Source organism: Podarcis melisellensis, assembly GCF_964234715.1.
Source record: "Podarcis melisellensis genome assembly, chromosome: 17".
Taxonomy (NCBI): domain Eukaryota; kingdom Metazoa; phylum Chordata; class Lepidosauria; order Squamata; family Lacertidae; genus Podarcis; species Podarcis melisellensis.
The window spans coordinates 15,868,602-15,890,398 of NC_138534.1; the positions used below are offsets into that span (position 1 = coordinate 15,868,602).

Consider the following 21,797-nt stretch of genomic DNA (forward strand, 5'->3'; position numbering starts at 1 on the left):
AATGTCACTTAACTTGCCGATTAAACCAGATTTATTGCTATTTTGCATTGTTGAAACAGCACAAAGCAGCTGGAGTATACTGGATTTTTTGGCATGTCACATTTGCATGGTTCCACTGCCAGGATGCCTCTTGATTGTCACCTTTTGCTCTGCAGCATTTGACACTGAGTTCTGGTTATGGAGGAACCTTAGAGAGGAAATCCTTGACGGTAAGATAAATTTTGTCAGTGGAACCAATTAATGAGAAGGGTAACAAGCTGTCCCTCGCTGGAGGGCTTCAGTCAGCATAGCCATCCCTTGGAGTTGCTCTACCACTGGAGTTCCTACACTAAGCAGGTGTTTTGACTAGTTATATGGTGACCTTCAACTCAATGATTCAAATAATGCAACTCTTGTTATGCTATCTAGGTTCATTGATGTCAGCGCCCTGTAGAATGCATGCACACATTTTCAGACTTCCCTTCCACTCACAATTCTTCCAGGTTTAAGATTTCAGGGATATCTCTAGGACATGTAGCTTGGCTTACCTGCACAAGTGATCTGGGGCTATTTGCTCACCAAAAAACCAGACATACACTGAAAAGTGGACACAGAGTGTACGCACTGCAGTTGATTTCATCTACAAAGAAGTGATGCTCAAGTAGGGAAGGAATGGGAGTAGTGGTTCAGTTATCTGACTTACCAGCCTTGCTTGAGCAGCTGGATGACTCTAATAAGTGAAATAGGTAACCCCAACAAAATGGTGGAAATTGGGCTCATATATCAAGGAAACGCACATGGACAAAGTCTGCACACACAAGTGCTTATCAGCCAAATAACATGTCCATCTTTCTAGAAATGTAGAGATACATATTTACATACAGATGTATGCACACGTTCAAATTCTCCCTATGCACTTGCTGTGATCCCAATAATTACCCCCCCCCCCCCAGTTGATGCCATTTGAATTTTTAAAAAATGCATTTGAACATCACTTCTAGATTGGCCCCAAAACTGTTTCTTGCTTATGGCTACCTATCAAATTTGTGGCTGAAGTGAGAATTGGAACTTGCACAACTTGGTTTCATGTGCAGAGAACCATTGGCCTGCTTAACAATAATTCTGTGAACTCCTAACAGCCTCCAAATGACTTGTGTAGATTTTGAGTAAGCTCACGGGAGTCCATGTGTTTGGTAACCTGAAGGCTGGATTACTGTAGTGCACTCTATGTGGGGCAGCCCTTGGGCCTGTTCCAAAAGGTCCTTCCTGTGCAGAATGCAGCAGCCAAGCTGCTGATGGGAGTATCTGGCTGGCAGCACGTAACATTGTTGTTAAAACATCTACACTGGCTTCTCTTGTAGACAAAAACATAGTATGTAGTATATAGCATTAAATGGATAGTATGTGGCTCTAAGTTAATAAATGAAACGTTGATATTCTCGGTTTGATGCTAGAGTAAACATGCCGTACAAGAATTCAGAGTTTGAGAGCTTGATTGGGTTGGTTGTACGACTACTTTGTGGGAAAGGAGGAGGTTTGAAAATTATGTTTGTTTTGGAGTCAATTTGTATGGTAAGTTAAGTATGAGATTTATGGTGTGCAGTGTGCAGAATGTTTTATTTACTCTTCCAAAGATTATGGTTACATGCAACATCTGAATTTGATATTTTGAAACCAAGTTCAGGAAATATAGCATAACTGAATACAAACCATCCCCCCTTAATTGCACCTTATATTGGCTTATTTGTTAGTTCTGTAATTAAGCCATTACAGTATGCCTTACTCGTATCACTGGCTGGCGTTGCTCTTCCTAACTTCCTCCGTGTAGAACTCATAGAACATGCACATGCAAATATATTTATTGGTATTACTAAGTCCTTTCCACTTTTACCCTTCCTCATCTAGCAATTCACACTATGCACTCTTCCAAAAGAATGCTCTAGAGTCTAGGTGTCTGTCATCTGCATTCCTCCCATAGATCCCTGTGTGCAGGATACCCTTGCTCTGGATGGGAACAATGGCGGCAAGGGATTCAGAAGCCTGCTCATTTTAAATCACAGCAGATATTTTCTGGATCCACTTGTCTATCCTTCTGCAACTCATTTTTTGGGTCCCCAGTGAATAATATTTAGCATGTATTTAGTATTAATGCATTTTTCATGTACAGTATTTAGTAACTTTGCATGGGAGAAGGTGGGTTTTTAATGAGAAAAAAAAGTTCAATTTCCCTCCCCAAGCCTTGCAGCGTTTACCAAAATATATTGTGCTGTTATAGCAATCATTTGTGGTACAAAGAAAAGACAAACACTGCAGTTGTGATCTTATTGCACAATTATTCAAAATATTATCGATTTCAGGCTTTTAAATAAATTACTATTTATTTATTTTTGCAAATTTAGAAATGGATGTGTGATGAAAACTATGCCCAATTCACTGCTTAATATCCTAATAGTGAAGGATTTCGTTGAGTGTGAAAATGCTGTACAAGTTAGCATGTGCCTAATCAATAAATGTACACTGCCCTGTAAATCAGCCTGTACCAACTGGAGATTATGGTAATAATGGATTTTTTTTTTTTTTGCTGTGCATATATGTACAGGATATTTTTTTTGTTGGTACTACATACGATCTTGCAAAGTATGCAAGTGTGCATTTGTAAATGTACAGTAAAACCTGTCTTAAGTGATGACCCAAGGGCCTAGTTGTGGTAGTCTTTTTAATTAAAGGTCAAACAAAATTATGCTGGGAACCTTAGGGAAACTTTAAAGTGATTTCTTAAGACAGGGGCTGCCTATTAGATTTTGTTCGTTGTATAAATCTGAGTACTTGGTTTGTGAATCCCATCCTGCCAAGAGTGTGATTCCTCACTCATTTTTATTGTTCAACTGGAAATGGCAGAACATCTGTGGACTGTTGAGGTTTGAGTCATAATACCAATGAAAGCATGTTTTTCGTGAAACAAGTAATGAGGATATAATTAGGCCAGGTTTAATTCTTTTTTTCACTTTGCTATTCCATCAGAAATGCTGCTTTCGACTAGATGAAGCACTCCGCAAAACAGTTTTGACAGAATTTAAAATTGTTTTGTTGTTGAAATGTCTCAAAATGAGGGAATGGTTGACATTTTGGAATGTTGACGCTTCAGATTCACAGCAACGGCTCTGCTTGTGAACTGCTGACTAGGGATTGGGCACAAGGCATGAGGCCGAGGAAGGGATTTTGAAAGGGAACTCTTCTGATTCACGACAGATCCCTAAACGTTTCCAGTGATTACAAATATGCTTTGCAGTAAAGAAAAGGAACCAAGTTTCTGGCGATTACTCGACCCTTTACCTTGCAAAATATGAAATTCTTCCAGGATTAAAAGAAGAAGAATGCATTTGTGGCAATGCTTGCAAACATGTCCTGGCAAAACATTGTTTTATGAGCTTGAAAGTGTGGCAGGTTTCCCTTAGTGGCATAGTGTAGAAGTATTGATGTGATCGCTACTCCATGAGAAAATGGAAAGGGCTGAGAGCAATTAACTAACCTTGCTGCAAAGCTATTTCCTATCAGTTTGGCCTTTACTGTAGAACAGTTACGCAGGAGTTTTCACTGTAAACTGATTGCTTATTATGCTGTTCCTTGCACCTGGATCCTTTAACATTCCTCATAGCTCAGAAAACAGTAGTACTGTACCTCCTTTATTATGGGATTGGAAAGCCATTTGCTCAAGTTATCTTCATGGTTTGGGAGCTGCTGCAGTGCTGTTGCTTTAAAGTAGCACCATGAGCATGACGTCCTGGGCTTCAGAGCAACACCCACAGGTCTCAGTCATGTGGGAGCAACCTATCTTGCAGCTTTTGGCAGTGTGGGCTCTGCCCACGTGGCTTGGAGCTTCTGTCGTTTATCTTTGCAGCATGGGAAGGAGTTGATGTGCTGTAACTTTCATGCCTTGAAGGGAAACCTAACTGGAATTAGGAGAAACATGCTACTTCTATTGAAGAAGCCTTCCAGGAAAGAATGAGGTGACTGGTTGCGATAGGTGAGTTGTGTGTGTAAGAGCAAGAGGGTTGGCGGAATAGTGTATATCATGGGTAGGCAAACTAAGGCCTGGGGGCTGGATTCGGCCCAATCGCCTTCTAAATCTGGCCTGCAGATGGTCCTGGAATCAGCATGTTTTTACATGAGTAGAATGTGTCCTTTTATTTAAAATGCATCTCTGGGTTGTTTGTGAGGCCTGCCTGGTGTTTTTACATGAGTAGAATGCGTGCTTTTATTTAAAATGCATCTCTGGGTTATTTGTGGGGCATAGGAATTTGTTCATATTTCCCCCCAAAATATAGTCCGGCCCCCCACAAGGTCTGTGGGACAGTGGATCGGTCCCCTGCTGAAAAAGTTTGCTGACCCCTGGTGTATATAGTGTGTTTACTGACTTATATACGTGTAGTAAAATACATAATATAAGTCCCATATCTTTTTATTCTGAAACTGCTGAATGCATGGATTGTTGGATATTGAGCTGGTTAATGCCTGCCCTGAGTCTACATGCTTGACTTTCTAGGCAGGCTTTTGCTATGCAAATTTCCAACAATAATTTGCCCAGACTCATGGGTTTTGAGGTTGCACTTGTATGCGCATGCACCTGCCAGAGAGTTTTCCACATGCCATTTTAGGAGTGATCTGTGAGCACACAGCACATACTAAATGTATCTTAGCTTGTACAATGCTGTTACGAATTGGCAAAAGCCAAGCACCTGTGTATTTCTGTGTGTTTCCTGCCCCTCACCTCTGCATTCCTATGCATGCACCACATTAAAAAGCAACATTTAAACATAATGGATACATTAGATATTAGAGATACATTAGGATATTCTGTGAATACAAGCTCAGCCTTAAGTACTAAAAAAGATCATGAAGCTGATTCTTCTCTCTTCAAGTGATTTAGCATATTTACGCAAATCTAATTTGCCACCATATCTAATGTGCACCCTAATTTTCATGATGTAATTTGGCCAAAAATGTGTGCATTACCTTTGAGGAAATATGGTGTCCTCAGAACAGTTACATGGTTAACCCATTTGAGTGTTACTTGGTCATGTTTGTGCACCCATGGAATCGCTTCAGAGAGCCAGAGCTTACGTTCCCAATATTACATAGGAATTGACCCATGGCACAAACTTTTCCAACCACAATGACATCTTTATTTGTAAATGCTTGAATGGCTGTAATCCCTGCATGCTTCACTTCCATTGAACTCAATGGAACTTTCTTCTAGGTAGACACGTCTAGGATTATTATTATTATTATTTATTTCTTTTGCTGTAAGTAGGTTAGTAAGAGCAGGTTGCCCAATACTTTTGTATTTCTTCAATCAAATAATGTAGTGTTATGTGTATATTTCTTCACAGCTGAAGTCCATTTCTATACATTCCATATCGCCAGAATATCTATACGGTTCCATGAAAGGAAGAAAATGTTTGTACTACTCATTTTCACAAATCTGAATAGTTTTCTGGTATAAAAATGCACCCGTTTTATGACTTTTAGATGCAAGAGAACCAGATGGGGATCTGGGGTGTGATTGAAACTTACTTCTCTCTTGAGGTCCTGGGATTTCTGCTAAGTATTGAGGTGATAGTTCATGGGTAGACAAACTAAGGCCTGGGGGCCAGATCCGGCCCAATCGCCTTTTCAATCGGCCCACAGACGGTATGGGAATCAGTGTTTTTACATGAGTAGAATGTGTCCTTTTATTTAAAATGCATCTCTGGGTTATTTGAGGGACATAGGAATTCATTCACCCCCCTCCTCAAAAAACTATAATCTGGCCCCACACAAGGTCTGAGGGACAGTGGACTGGCACCCCCTCTTGGAAAAGTTTGCTACCAAGTTATTAGAAAGCATGCAGTCATCTGTGGCTTTTTTTGTGGATGGAAATCTATTATTCTTTCACTACTGTCAGCAGTGAGAAGCCCAGTACACATTCTTTTGGAATAAATCTTACATTATGTTTTATTTTGTTTATTCACGGCAAAGTTTTTGCTCCTTGATGGCATGACACACATTGTCCCTTTCTGCTGTCAGCAATTAAGAGAAGGCCTTGGCTGATTTTTTTTTTTAAAGCCTTGTGACATAGAGAACATTTGCCTGAAACGTTCCCATGTGAGCCTCGATCTTGGCTAAACTCTGAAAGGGAGGAGGGAGAGTGAATAAGGCTTTTGTTGAAGAGTGACAGGCAGGCAGCGCCGGCTAAGTTTAACTTAAATCCTTTCGTTGATATTGGAAAGTCATAAGCCTGCAGATGACATTGCCACATTCAATGCGCTGTGTGATCTGGGACTTTGTTGCTTGCATGACTGTGTGGGTATGTGTATAGTGTAAACATTTTATGAACTGCAGTTTCTGATCCATCGGTCTGTCTGGGCAAGAATGTCCCTTGATACTAAAAAGAACAGCAATCAGGACAGAATTGGTCAATGCGGCATGTCTAATGGTGGGAAGATATTTGAAGGACTCACTATAGACACAATAGACTCTCTAAATAGCCTCTTTGCACCCTGAGTCTTATTGCAAACAGGTTCATTAAGGAGAGACATTCTGACACACAGCATCACAGTAATGAAAGTAGCTCTGTTTTTCTAATATTGTATCTTGCCACTTCAGTTATGCTGCCAGTACAAGATTTCCCTTGTGTTGCTGGATATTTCTCCAGAAAAAGAATCAGTCTTCATAGAATATACAATTATTTTGTACGGGAATATATAACTCACACCTAAGATACAGCCTTTCCCTGTTTATGTGCACTAGTGCAAAAATAATTGGCAGGCCCATCTTCCAGACTAAAAGACCAACAGCAGCAGCAACAACAACAAAAAAAGCCCACCTTCTATTGGAAAGATTTTAAAACAAATTGGAAGATAACATTGAAAAATAAATGTTGTCACAGTAAACTCTTCTGATGCCCTATATAGCAATGGTATATCCTAAAGAAAATATTTCCACCTTCTCTATCCTCTTCTACATTATAGGTAACCAGACTATGAGCTGTTGAGTTAATAATCGACTGTGTTAGATCCAAACAGCTCAGGGTGTGAGTAGAAAGTGTTTCTGCTCTCAGGAGAGAGGTTGCTGATTTCCCTTGTCTCCTTGAGTGCTTCAAGGCATGTTTAAATCCCACTTTGGAAGGTTCCGGGCCCTTCAAGAACAGATTTTCAGGGGGGGAACAGATTTTCAGTAGGAAGTGGTAAGGTGGGAGCAGGAACTGAGACAAGATTAGGTGCCCTGCATTAATTGGGCCTTCGAACCCCAGACGGTGATTGTTTTTATCGGAAAGGGGAAGGGGAGATAAAATTTTGGCTATGCAATGGGCTTGAATGAGAACTACTACGCATATAGCTCAAATAATTTACTTGTCCTGTTGAACCTGGGTGTCATCTTTGAAATGGGTTGGTAGTTAATTTTCTGTGCGTTCCGATTCCACCCCCACCCCCCGGAAGGAAAACAGCAGCAGCAGCAGCAACAATTTGTAGGGGCATAAGCTTAGATGCAGGGACGCGGGTGGTGCTGTGGGTTAAACCACAGAGCCTAGGACTTACTGATCAGAATGTCGGCGGTTCGAATCCCTGTGACGGGGTGAGCTCCTGTTACTCGGTCCCTGCTCCTGCCGACCTAGCAGTTCGAAAGCACCTCAAAGTGCAAGTAGATAAATAGGTACTGCTCTGGTGGGAAGGTAAACGGTGTTTCCGTGCACTGCTCTGGTTTGCCAGAAGTGGCTTGGTCATGCTGGCCACATGACCTGGAAGCTGTACGCTGGCTCCCTTGGCCAATAAAGTGAGATGAGCGCCACAACCCCAGAGTCGATCACAACTGGACCTGGGGTCAGGGGTCCCTTTACCTTTTTTAAGCTTAGATGTAATTTGAATGACTGATTTTATTTCAAAATATATATCTCACCTTCCTGTACATGAGTTTGCTTGAGGTGGCCTAGAGGATCAAAACGATTAAAGAACTAGAATCAACTCAAACTCCAATCCTGAATGAACAAATTAATCAGTAGCAGCAATGAAAACTAAAGCATTTAAAGCCATTCATTTGCTCTGTATCACATTGTTAAGAAGAACAAGAACAAACCTTCAAGAGGTTAAGAATGCTGTACTATGCATTTTTACTTGGAAGGTAGCCCCATTGGTATCAATGAAGCTTACATCCTTGGAAGTATGCTTGTGATTGTTGCCTAAAATGTATGTTTTGCCTCTTTGTGTATAGAAACACTGCCATAATATTATTTCATTATATGCTTCTTGGTAATCCTGCAGTGGTTCTGTTTTCTCTCTTTTGGCCACCCTCCAAGTTCTCTTTTCATCTATTTTGTGTTTTAAAGTGAATTAACTTTTAGACAATGCAGAATAATAATCTTGATTCTCTCTAGTCTGCACTCTCTTGTTTTCCATTTCTTGGTCTGATAACTTTCCCATTTTCCGCAGGAGTTCTGAAAAAGAATATTTCATATTTAAGGCTGCAGCCCTCGGTAGATTTGCATGGAGCTAAGTTCAGTTGAAATTAGTTAGATTTAGTGCATTTAAATGGGCTGGATTTAATAATCAGCTCTCTCAATCCCCTATCCCCAGTCCAGTGCTTTGCAACCAGTCATCCCATGAAACAGATCAGTGTGGGAATGCTATATTAAACCGCTTCTTTTAAAAAATATATTTGGACCAGGCCAATATGGCCAGCTATCGCCCAGTCTCAAATCTTCCATTCTTGGGCAATGCAATTGAGCGAGTGGTTGCTGAACAACTCCAGGCATGCCTGGAGAATGCGGACCATTTGGATCCCCTCCAATCAGGATTCAGACCTCTTCATGGGACTGAAATTGCCTTGGTCGTGCTGGTTGATGATCTCCGGCGGGCCAGGAACCGAGGTGAAAGCTGTTTCCTAGTCCTGCTGGATCTCTCAGCGGCCTTTGACACCATTGATCATGACATCCTTCTGGACTGTCAAGAGGGTTTGGGGGCTGGGGGCAATGTTAGGTGGTGGTTCTGCTTCTTCCTCCTGGGTCGTGTCCAGAAAGTGGTGTTGGGGGATCTGTGTTCAGACCCCTGGGCTCTCACTTGTGGGGTGCCTCAGGGCTCCATCCTCTCCACCATGTTTTTTAACATCTATATGAAGCTGCTGGGAGAGATCATCGGGGGTTTGGGCTGGGCATTCACTAATACAGTGGTACCTCGGGTTATGTACTTAATTCGTTCCGGAGGTCTGTTCTTAACCTGAAACTGTTCTTAACCTGAAGCACCACTTTAGCTAATGGGGCCTCCCTCTGCTGCCTCGCCGCCACCACACAATTTCTGTTCTCATCCTGAAGCAAACTTCTTAACCTGAAACACTATTTCTGGGTTAGCGGAGTCTGTAACCTGAAGCATATGTACCCTGAAGCGTATGTAACCTGAGGTACCACTGTATACGGATGATGCCCAGCTCTACCTCTCCTTCAAATCTGAACCTGTGAAGAGAGTGAAAGTCCTGTGTGAGTATCTGGAGGCATTTGGAGGATGGATGGTGACTAACAGATTGAGGTTGAATCCTGACAAGACAAAAGTACTGTTTGGGGGGGGGGTAGGGGGCGGGCAGGTGGGGGGGAGACTCCCTGGTCCTGAATGGGGTTACTGTGCCCCTGAGTGATTTGCATTGGCTTTTAAATGACCAAATTAGACAGTGCAAAGAATAAGATGCCCAGCAGAGTAAAATAAAACGAGGGAGACATGATTTTGTTTGGCACACCAATGCTTTATTTTCTTCCTAATGTGGAACTCAATGATAAAGAAAAGCTGCCTGCGCAAACAAGATTTGTGAGGGTAACCAGACAGGCCTCAGATGCTCCACACCTTGTCTTCATCAGTGCTGATCTAGAATTGCCGCCTCTTTTTCTTCAAACACTGCAATTTAGTTCTGTGAAATTTCAAAAGTCATAATTTTTGATTTTGCAAAACGATATGCTTCTTCCTGGGGAGCCATCTCTTACACCTGTCATGTTCTAAAGGCAGGTGAAAATGAAGAATGGGGGGAGGGATGTTTGTTGATGGCTGCTATGGATTAAAATACACAGCAAGCGTGGAAACGCCTTGTGGCGATTGGTCGGGTTTAGCAGAAGTTCCTCTCTTTTTGTCTGAGGTCATTTAATTGCAGTGTTGGTGGTAATCTCAGAGGGTTATTTCCTGGTATCTGTTTACTTTTGCCTCCGCTCATGGGATGATGCTTTCATAGATTTTTAAAGTGGGGGGAGAGAAGGCATTTGAATTCATTGCAAGTGATGCTTCAAAGTCAAATTCGTTTGTTTAGTGGCGTATTTGGATCAGGGAGCTGTTCTTAAGTAGCACCAAAGAAGCAGGTGGGAGGTGTTTGTTTGCTTGCTTGTTCAACTACATTTGCCTCACTCAAAAGGGAAGCAGCTGGGGGAATGGAGTTGCTCCCCATATTTTCTTGCTCTTCATCTGCTTTAAGCTTCACTTTCCCTCTGCTACTTTTGCAAGTGTTTGATCCAACCCATACATACATAGAGATGTCCTTGAGCTACAGCTTCCTCCCCAAGTTTAACAAAAACAGAGCTGTTCCCTAATATACTTGAGAAATAGTCCTCCCTTGTTGTGGTTAAATCTTTGTATACCCCTTTTACAGGCTTCTTCAGTTTTGGGTGACATCATCACCACCCTTTGTAACCTTTGTGGCTTCTAAGAATTCGACCACCTGAGTTTCACACGGTTTGGTGTTTTTTTTGGTGTTTTTTAAGGGTAGCTTTATCATCGCAGTATTGATTCTGGAGAAACTCTTTGCAGCTGCTGCCAATTGGGTCCTCTTCCAGCTGAAATATAGGCTGGGAAAGACAATAGGGAACGCTCCACATTTGTTGCATGTATCTTAGTTTTTTGTTACTTTGAAGTCTCCTGATACCCTCCACAGATTTGTCTGGGGAGGCCAATTTTCCGTGCAATTTATTCCTTATTTGTCCTGCACAAAATCCTATGTCCAGTTTGTATTGTTTAAATTACACGGACAAAATTAAAATCCGTATGGTAAAACCAACAACATGTGACAGCCCCTCAGATATTTGAAGATGGCTGTCTCCTCTTTTCCAGGCTAAACATATCCAGCTCCTTCAACTGCTCTTCGACCAATGTGCAGTTATATAGCATTCCTTGTGCAGTGAGTAAACCCTGATATTACACCAGGCAAATCAGACTGCCACACTTTGTTAATTATTTTTAATTATTATTAATAAGTTCATTTGAAATACTGTATTTTTCATTCTATAAGACGCACCAGACCTTAAAACGCACCTAGTTTTTGGAGGAGGAAAAAAAATATTCTGAATTTCAGAAGCCAGAACAACAAGAGGGATTGCTGTGCAGTGAAAGCAGCGATCCTGCTTGCTGTTCTGGCTTCTGGGATAGCTGCGCAGCCTGCATTCGCGTCATAAGACGCACACACATTTCCCCTTACTTTTTAGGAGGGAAAAAGTGAGTCTTGTAGAGCAAAAAATACGGTAATTAAAACACAAAGATCCATAGGCATTTCAATATTTAGGCACCCAGAGCTGGTGATATGCGGCGGCTACAAGACCCAGTGTGATGTGGTCATTAGAGTGTCAGGTTAGGGTTAGGGAGACCCAGCATAAAGTCTCCTGTTGGCCATGAAGACTCACTAGGCAACCTTGGTCCAGTCATTGTCATGCCTACGTCACAGCATATTTGTGAGGACAAGCAAGGAGAACTGTTTTTGCAACTATGAGCTCCTCGAAGGAAGGGTAGGTTACAGATGTAATAAATAATATACATGTAGTGATGAATAAATAAATAAAGCGTGGATTCAGCTTTGCATTGGGGATGTCAGTTCTTCGCTCCATTATGAATTTGCTAGGTGGCATTAAACAAGCCACTATTCTCTCAGCCTCAACTTTCATAAGTTAATATTATAATTATTTATTTATTAATACTAACCATTTATTGATCATAATTATTAATTGAACTCTTGCCCCAACTTTCAACTCTAACAGGACTGATCAACGTAGCTCGCAAAGTCTTTAAACCCATACAATCAGATGTTATAAAATAATACAGTGGTACCTTGGGTTACATACGCTTCAGGTTACATACACTTCAGGTTACAGACTCCGCTAACCCAGAAATAGTGTTTCAGGTTAAGAACTTTGCTTCAGGATGAGAACAAAAATCGTGCTCCGGCGGTGCGGCAGCAGTGGGAGGCCCCATTAGCTAAAGTGGTTCTTCAGGTTAAGAACAGTTTCAGGTTAAGTACAGACCTCCGGAACAAATTAAGTACTTAACCCAAGGTACCACTGTATTGGTTAAGTAATGAGTGTTAATACTACTTGTCTGCCTTAAGTAATTTATTTGAAATATGTGTTTCACACCAAAAGCTTACAGTGAGCCACCTTGGGGAGCGCATTTGGTGCAGAAGGTGGGGCAAAACATTTTTGAGTAAATAAATCTAGTAGCTCTGGGAAATCCAAACTCCTCTTCTTCTCTTCTTCTAACTAATCCTGCTCTTAATCCAAACTTAACATTGCAGAACATACTCTCCATGGTCTCCTGGCTGTGGAAGCTTCAGCCATTGGTTGCAGGTTCAAGAGGGACAAAGGACTGTTTTGCAACAGTCAACTTTTAAAGGTTTCTGGCTACCCAGGTTGGACTTCATCAACAGCTGGTGGTATTCTGCCAATCACAGGCCAGGTCATGTTCCGTAGGTAGAGAAGGGTGGTGCCTTTTGGATGTTTGGAGGTGTCTATCTCAGTGTTAAACATCACTGGGTTTTCCACAGTTGCTGCCAGATTGAACCTGCCCTGTGTCCGTGTGTTTGGGAACTTGGGGAAAGAATGTGCCTGGTCTCTCTCAGAGGAAACTGAGGCTGAGAGATCAGAGCTCATCTTCACAGATATCACCCTTCGTATTTGCTTTCAAATGTTTCATTGGTTCACCTATATGACACTTACAACCACCCTGGAAGTCAACATTATCCCCCATACAGCAGATGGGAGGACTGAGAGAATGAGAACGGCTTCCGTAAGACTAGGCATGGCCAAACTTGGCCCTACCGCTGTTTTGGGACTACAACTCCCTAGATAACAGGACTAGTGGTCAGGGATTATGGGAATTGTGGTCCCAAAACAGCTGGAGGGCCAAGTTTGGCCATGCCTGCCTAAGACCATTTAGTGAATTCCTGGCAGAAACGAGATCTGAATTGGGGACATCCTGATTTGTTGCTCCGTATCTTTGTCGCTACGCCATACCAGCTCTCAAAAACAACCCTTAAAATAACAAAATAAATGAAAACACAATAAGGTAAAGGTAAAGGGACCCCTGACCATTAGGTCCAGTTGTGACTGATTTGGGTTGCGGCGCTCATCTTGCTTTATTGGCTGAGGGAGCCAGCGTTTGTCCGCAGACAGCTTCTGGGTCATGTGGCCAGCATGACTAAGCCAGTTCTGGTGAACCAGAGCAGTGCACAGAAACACTGTTTACCTTTCCGCCGGAGTGGTACCTATTTATCTACTTGCACTTTGACATGCTTTCAAACTGCTAGGTTGGCAGGAGCAGGGACCGAGCAATGGGAGCTCACCCCGTTGCGGGGATTCGAACCGCCAGCCAGAAAAGCAAATGATATTTGGGAAATGCACTACATATATTAGTGCTGGTGTTTCTATTTTTTGCTGCTGCTGTTTTCTGGTTTGCGAGGAGGACTTGCATACACTCTCGCATGTTTATCTTCACACCGTGTTTCCCTTAGAATTCCAGTTTTGTCTTCTTTTTCGTTTGCTGTGTACTTGTGCTAGAGAAGCAGAAGGCTTGTCCGGTTACCACTTTCAGGTTACCATTTTAGTTTGTAGAAAATGTGCTAAAGCTCCCTGGCAGGTGCATGAGCCCCCATGCTCAGTACTTCAGAATGGGGTACTTAAGGGAAGTTGAAAGAAATTAACCTCAATTAAAGGGAATATTGATGGATGGTTACGGAGATAAATATGATATATTGCCCAGGAAAATAAAAACACACATTAAAATAACATTAAAGTTGTGACAAAACATGCTTAAAGGTAGAAAATTTTGAGGAAAGGGGAGCCTTTTAAAAATAACTTTGACATCTCTCTCTTTAAATAAATAAATAATGTAAACCTAGCTCTAATGAAGTGTGGTATAGAATTAGTTACAACGTAGTGTCAATATATTCGGATTTTATCCCTGGGGCATCTTTTAATTTTGATGTATGGTTTGAGCTACTCAGCATCCATTAAGCACGTTGAGGTGAGAAAATAAGTTCTTCGGCTGTGAATTCATCTTAATTTCCTTTTGTTCATTGTGCTTCTTTCAAAGACATTAGGAATAATTCACAGAGAACTTGTGTGAAAGTCCAGTTGAGTGGAATAGCAGCCGCACATGTATGCTTTCTTCTGCTGGATAAAACATGCAGGTTCTTAGTGGATTGTGAATAATATTATAAAAGGCTCTTCTGAACGTTAATATGCATATGTAAATCATCTGAAAGTGAGTATATCCCAAGAGACTAATCACATGTGAGATTCCTTGCTTATGAATATCATACTAATACCATTCTTATATCAACTTAAATGGAATCCATTAATTCCATAGGCGGAGATGGGGTGGATTCTAGCTGCTGAAACTGTCCAGAGAACATTTTGTCCATTGGCTTGTGCTCATAGGCTTAATTGTAAACTGCCTTAGGTGCTTTGGCAGAAAAGTGGCACATAAATAAAATAAACCTATAATTGTCATCATGCTCTCTGATGTTAAATATTAAGGAAGAGGACATCAAAATGCTTTTGTCAAGACTTCTGAAGTATTGGGGAAATGGTGGAATATGTTGTCTTTTTAGCTTCCAAAACTCCATGTTTCCATCTTTGGATTGTGGTGGTGTGGTTTTTAGTCTCCCCCAACTCTTTTTGGGGAGAGATTTGTGAGTGGAGACTGCTCTGACTTCAACCGGCTCTTTTGTAAAGTATTGCTGCTACTTTTCATCCGTAGCAAGACTCTTGAGCCAAGGACTCAGTTCCTGACAATGCAATTACAAATGCTTTTAATCCTTCTCCTCCCTTCAGAGCAAAGTAGGAAAGTGCTGATTCTATTGGAAATCATCTGGCAGGTGATGATTTATTTATTGTGACATTTATATCCCACTCTTCCTCTGAGGAGCTCGTAGTGACGTACATGGCCTACCAGTAGTGTAGCAGGGGGTTGCCAGAGTCCGGGGCCACATGGTGTCGGTGGGAGGGAGGAAAATGGATGAAGCACGCATGTGCATTCAATCGCCTAAGGGCGTCTGCGTCATCCAGGAGATCGCAGCTGCAGAGATAAGTAAAGAGTCATTCTGTTGTCTGGAGAGGCCACTTCCTGGTTTGCATGGAGAAGCCCTTTTCAGTGGAGCCCAGCGATAGAGGTGAACAGCTGTGTTGAGGCAGCACCTGTATTGAGGCAGCACTTGGTGGTGAAATTTTACCCATACAACCACCTTGTGAGGTACTTAGGCTGAGAGATAATGACTGGCCCAAAAGCCAATGCAGCGGCGGTTAGGCATTGGAATAATGTGTTGTGGTGTGTCGAAGTGCTAGGTGTGGCCATCGCCTATGCCTTCAATTTTTAGGGGTATTCCGTTAAAGGAATCTGGCGGTCGTGTATTCTGTCTGATGCCTGCTTGGCGGGAGGCCATGGCACGACCCGCGGTGACAGCAGGGGTGAGCCTATAGTTGGATTAGCATCAACAGGTGATGAACCCCTGGTGAATAAACCCACTTGTTTCGATCCAATGCCTAAGCCAATACCTTTTCAATGCTGTAATCAATAAAGTTGTGGCCTTTTCTAGCCCGTGTTTCATAGCTTAGGGTGAATTTGAACTCGGTTCCCTCTCGCTGTAATGCAACACTCTAACCATTACTCTGCTCTGGCTCTCTGGCTCCTCCCTTAAAGACAGCTAAGCCTTCTGAGCAGAAAGGAATTCATTTCAGTAGCTATCTTGCATGTAAAAGTGGGTGGATGTTTCGTGACTTGCACCCTGCCTGATGCTTTTGGTAGGTCCAGTTCATGGCGTCCCCTGAAGAATTCTGGGACCTGCTGTCTGTTATGGGTGCTGAACGTTGTTAGGAGGCCCCTGTTCTCTTCACAGAGCCATAATTGTAAAGAGTTCCCTGGGAAGAAGGATTGACTGTTAAACCACTCTGGGGCTTGCAGTCCCATGTGGGAAATAGCAGCTCTCAGCATCCTTAACGAAATACAGCTTTTAGAATGCCTTGGGGGGGGATGGCTTGAGTTTTTAAAATGGGGTGAATGTGACCACACATTGGGGAGTCACATCCACTACCCCTGACCCAACATCTACTTAACACAGGTTCTTAAAAAGGGGGGTTATTCATGCACAAGACAGCATGCAGTTAGGCTCTTTCACACAACTGGGAAGAAGAAGAAGAAGAGTTTGGATTTGATATCCCACCTTTCACTCCCTTTAAGGAGTCTCAAAGCGGCTAACATTCCCCTTTTCCTTCCTCCCCCACAACAAACACTCTGTGAGGTGAGTGGGGCTGAGAGACTTCAAAGAAGTGTGACTGGCCCAAGGTCACCCAGCAGCTGCATGTGGAGGAGCGGAGACGCGAACCTGGTTCACCAGATTACGAGACTACCGCTCTTAACCACTACACCACACTGGCTCTCACACTGGGGATTTTGTTGTTGTTGTTAACTGCGCTTCAAACAAAAGTAATTGTGCAAAACTATGGAATACAACCAACCTGCTGTCCAGTTTCATCCTTGCATTTACCCAGGAATAAGTATTCAGTGGAATTTGCTTCTGGACAGACCTTTAAAGGATTGTGCTATTTAAATTGCCAGGTTAGTCAGACACTGTATCCTCATATACCATCTATGCTTGCAGCCTTGGTGCTAAACTCTTCTCCTTACGGCATGCGTTCTTCATGTGCATTAAATTGGTGCAAGATTAGGAGGCCAAGAGTTCATACGATACTTGCGAAAGTAGTGACAAACATTTCCACGTTCAGACAGGTCGATCTATTGGGGAAGCAGTCTCTTAAACTTAAATCTTCTTGGTCTTTACCCGTTTGTTGAGGAAAGTAAAACCTATCGGAGTTCTAAATGCAATATAAATGTCCTGTATGATCATAACAAGTATGCAAAAACGTTTAAATATATTTGTGATGTATGGAAGCAATTACTAGCCTTGAATGAATCACGCAGTCCTCATGTTGGATCTAGCCAAAAACATATATGTATGTTTCTAAACAAAATTTCATTTGTGTGGGAGGAAAGAGGGAGAGGGGGAGAGAGCAAGGTTAACTTTTATTAGGAACCCATATTGAGCCATATTTTTAATGCCAATACCATTCTTTGTAACTCAAGCAATAAAACTGCTCCATATTAGGCTTAGGTTACTCTTTCCCTCCGTTCGCTGTCACCAGCCTTCCCAGGGAGATGCTTTCTACTATAAAAATAAAACTTTTAATACTTGGACCTACACAAATAGCAACCCGGATTACGTTGCAGAGCTCTTGTTCTGTTTGTGCAGAACCTCGGCTGCCGAGATAGTAAGGAACACTTAAATAGGTGGTCGTGGTTCAGGTTTCGTTTTGTTTTTTAGATTTTAAGCACAGTATAACATTCATTCATTCATTCATTCAGTCCAGCAAACCTCATAATACCTTTCTATTTTTTTTTTTAAAGTAGAACAGTAAGCCCCAGTTAAAACTGCTTGCTTTAATGAAGAAACCAAGCCAGTTGGGCGGGGTATAAATAAAATTATTATTATTATTATTATTATTATTATTATTATTATTATTAATGCTTTTGTGCTGAATTCAGATAATAAATATTTTTGTTTTATTAAAAAAAGAAAGCTACCATATTAACAGTTTAAAAAAGAAAGCAGCCCAATTTATTTATTAATTTCCAAATAGGATGTTTAATTTTTTTTCAAGTAACCATCTTCCCTACCCTGGTCCCCACCCCCCACCCCCAAACCAAGGAAAATACTTTGATGTTCAGCCAGGTCCTGTGTTTCACTTCCTTGTATTTATGTAGTGGGGGCATTAAAAAAGGTCCCATCTACATTCTGAAGTGGTGCACTCCATTCTGCCACCTCAGGATTCCTAAAGTTACCAAGCAAACTTCTGCTGGTACGTGCTTCATGTGTGAGTATTACCATCAGATTTTTGCTTGCCTAGCTCAGTGCCCCAGTGACAGTGGCATGAATGATGCAGCAGTCCTTTCTGGTCCAGGGATTCCTGCCTGAGAGATGATGAGAAACGGGTGTCCTGCTCGCAGAAGCAGCCACTCCCATCATTCTGTAAGATGCTGGATGGTGGTGAGGAGGAATGGAGCGAGGGAAATGCCTGAAATCAGTGCAGGCAGTCCATATTAACACGAGTCTGCGTTAAAACTGTAGCAGTTGTTGAAAAGCGGAACACAAATGCCGGTTGTAAAAATTATGCACTGTGATCTCTTGTAGCACAAGCCCACTTCAAGCAATGCATGGCATGTCACAGTAGAAGATTGTATACATGAGCATTTGCAAAGGGAAGTACCATTGTGATGCGGGGGCAGGGCAGGAATGGGAATGCTTTCCTTCCCTCTTGCACCACCTTCAACTGGGAAGGTGGTCCTGAATTGGATAACTGTGCCCCTGAAGGAGCAGGTGAACAGCCTGGGAGTCATTCTGGACTCAAAAGCTGTCCATGGAGGTGCAGGTCAATGCTGTGTCCAGGACAGCTGTCTACCAGCTCCACCTGGTACACAGACTGAGACCCTCCCTGCCCGTAGACTGTATTGCCAGAGTGGTGCATGCTCTGGTTATCTCCTGCTTGGACTATTGTCTCCACCCCCATCGTTCAGCCCAGACACTGATGTCCAGCTCTGAGGTTCTTTTGGCAGTTCCCTCCCTGTGAGAAGTGAGGTTACAGGGAACCAGGCAGAGGGCCTTCTCAGTAGTGCCGCCCACCCTGTGGAACACCCTCCTATCAGATGTCAAAGAAATAAACAACTATCAGACTTAAGGAAGACATCTGAAGGCAGCCCTGTTGAGGGAAAGTTTTAATATTTGATGAATTATTGTATTTTAATATTTTGCTGGAAGCCTCCCAGAGTGGCTGGGGAAATCCAGCTAGATGGGTGGGGTATTAATAATAATAATAATAATAATAATAATAATAATAATAATAATAATTATTGAGAAATAGCTCTGGGTGTTCTCTTCCGTCATGAGCTGGAGCATGCAGAGACTGCAGGACAACATCTGAGGAATCGTTACACAAGATGGATGGTTTGTTGACATCAGGACTTCTCAGTTTAGGCTTGGCACCCGGTTCAGTTTTCAAGGTCTCAAATGATCTTGGCACTCGGGTGCCTGGCAGACCAAGTTGAAGGCTGTCTGTCTCTCTCTTTTAGGAGAGCCATTAAGAACACAGATAGATAAGTGAAAGGCGGCATGAATCAGCCATAATAGCCACAAGCCTCAGTCATTGTCCTACTTATCTTTACCTGTGTTGTGGAAGGCTTCCAGCAGGACTGGTTTTCACCACCACCTATCCACTGCCCGCTAAAAGTCTTCCAAATTGACATGAAGCTAGGTAGTATTTCTAGGAACAGTGAGCTCCATTTCTTGGACAGTTTGTAAGGATTCTTTATCTTTGTTTTGTGCATCACAAAGTGCACCTAGTCATTATGCAGTAAATGCTCAGAGAAGGACTAAGACACACTGCATGGTGCTGTTAGAAAGAGGAAGCTGCCTTGAACAACATGATAAGCAGAACCATTACATTGTTGGTCAGCTGGCTAGCTCAGTTGGTTAGACGCAGTGGTTACCTATTAGGGGTCTGCAGAAAGCACCTGGGGGTCCACAGCCCCATCCCTTGCTTCCCCCCAACTATTTTTTTGTTATTTTTGCATCATAATATCACAGATTTTATGATCTGTTTTTTAGTGTACCTAAAATCCTTTGCTTATTAGGGGCTACCCCACATTTTGATTTTAAAAAAATGCTTTGCAGAGGTAACTACCACAGAGTTATTTAAATTTTCAGAAGTAGGGGGTCTGTAGCTTGGCTTTTGAAAAATAGGGAGTCCTCATTAATTAGCTAATTGGGAACCACTGAGTTAGAGCATTGCACTGATAACACCATGGTTGCATGTTTGATGTCTGTATGGGACAGGTGTATATTCTTGCATTGCAGGGGTTTAGAGTAGATGATCCTCAGTGTCCCTTCCAACTTTACAATTCTATTATTTACACCCCCCCAATAAAATCCATTTAAATAAAAGGGGGATCTGCTAGTAGGACAGGCTGCCATCTTTCTTTGTTGGGTCAGCTGACCCAAAGACTCTTGGGGTATTACCCATCCATATGTCATACACTTAGGTCACTAAGAGCTGGGAGTGAGTTTGGCTCCTACCTATTGGCTTCCCCAAATTTACAGGGAAAAGAAAACAGTACATTTGGAGATATGTGGTGGAGACACAGCCTTCTGCCTGATCCCTGGGGGTGCTATGATACTGACAGGCTTCAAGCTGAAATGCAATGTTTCTCTGACTGCACATCTGGTTGAGATATATGGGACTTCTCTACCCCCCCCCCCAACTTCCCAGGGGTTCCTTCATTTTACACAGTGGCCCACCCTCCATTCACCATTCCACACATCATGCTGGTTGACATTTGTTTTGTCGGAATGAGATTTGCCTATCTGCCAGGGACTGCTGGCTATGTGAAACATCTTGAGTTGTTGGCGATTGTGGGGGTGTGGGCTGAGCCACCCTGTAACCACTAAGCACCACCATTATACCAACTTACTTGGTAAGTTGGTATAACTTACCAACTATATTTACTATACTTATATTCACACCTCTAAGAACACAATAAATATTACCCTATCTTTCGTCGAGAATTTTGGCAAAAGGAGCAGGGAGCACCTCTTATCTGTTGGGGCTGGGAGAGTCAATTTTATAACCTTCGCTGTAGCTTACTGAGAATATTCCTCATTTCAGACCTATTTATGATTGCCTGGTGCCCTTTATATAACGCTTCCATCATCTGTAGCTGTACTGTGTGGGTAAAAGCGATCCAATGGAGACATACCAGGTGGTTGGTATGTTTGCAACCGTGATGGATGAGCTTTTATCATCCCGGTTAATAGTCTTCCTTTCTTTACTAGCTGCCCCTTTGTCTGTAGAGCTCAGTTTCGCCCGCAAAAGCAAACTGGAGAAGGAAAGGCAGAGCAGCGCCTTTTATTCCATCCATTTGAAGTCTGTAACAAATAATTCTTATTGTGCCCACGGAGAGAGAGAGAGAGAGAGAGAGAGAGAGAGAGAGAGAGGGAGAGAGAAAATATGCAATGCATATTATGCCAGTATCAAAAAGCGGTGCCAAATGGCGACTTTGACAAAGATTTACCAACCCGGCAAATGTGGAAGTGTTCTGTAGGCTAACAGTTTTAATGGGTTTATCTTAGACAGTACTTCAGTTGTGAAAGTGTCAGTTAATAATTTACCCGTCCCAAGAGGCTGTGGAAGCAATCACACTCTGTAGCAAGGTACTCCTGGGTCTGTCACTTCGCTGTAGCTCATCTTGGCTATAGAAATGCACCATTGGATGCGACATCAGCACTGTGTCTGCACTTTGACAAATGAAGTCTTGTAAGAGCTAAATAAGGCATGGGGAAGTTTTAGAATGAGCAAATAGCTCTTCAGCTGATTTCTGCAGTAATGGATTACTGTAAATGTCCCATCTACTGCACATCCGACAAACGCCGGTTCTGAACTGATAACT

General features: G+C 42.4%; 1 protein-coding gene across 6 annotated transcripts in view; it reads left to right on the top strand.

Annotated features, from left to right (window-relative positions):
• BNC2 (basonuclin zinc finger protein 2) overlaps positions 1-21,797 on the top strand; it is a 411,384-nt gene that overhangs the window by 66,927 nt on the left and 322,660 nt on the right. Inside the window, exon 1 of one of the 6 annotated variants that reach the window (XM_081893852.1) lies at positions 3,845-4,003. The exons of the other annotated variants lie outside the window; for them this stretch is intronic. The gene's annotated coding sequence lies outside the window, so the exon portion shown is untranslated. Of the gene's footprint in view, positions 1-3,844; positions 4,004-21,797 lie in introns of those variants that run through there. 6 annotated transcript variants of the gene reach the window in all.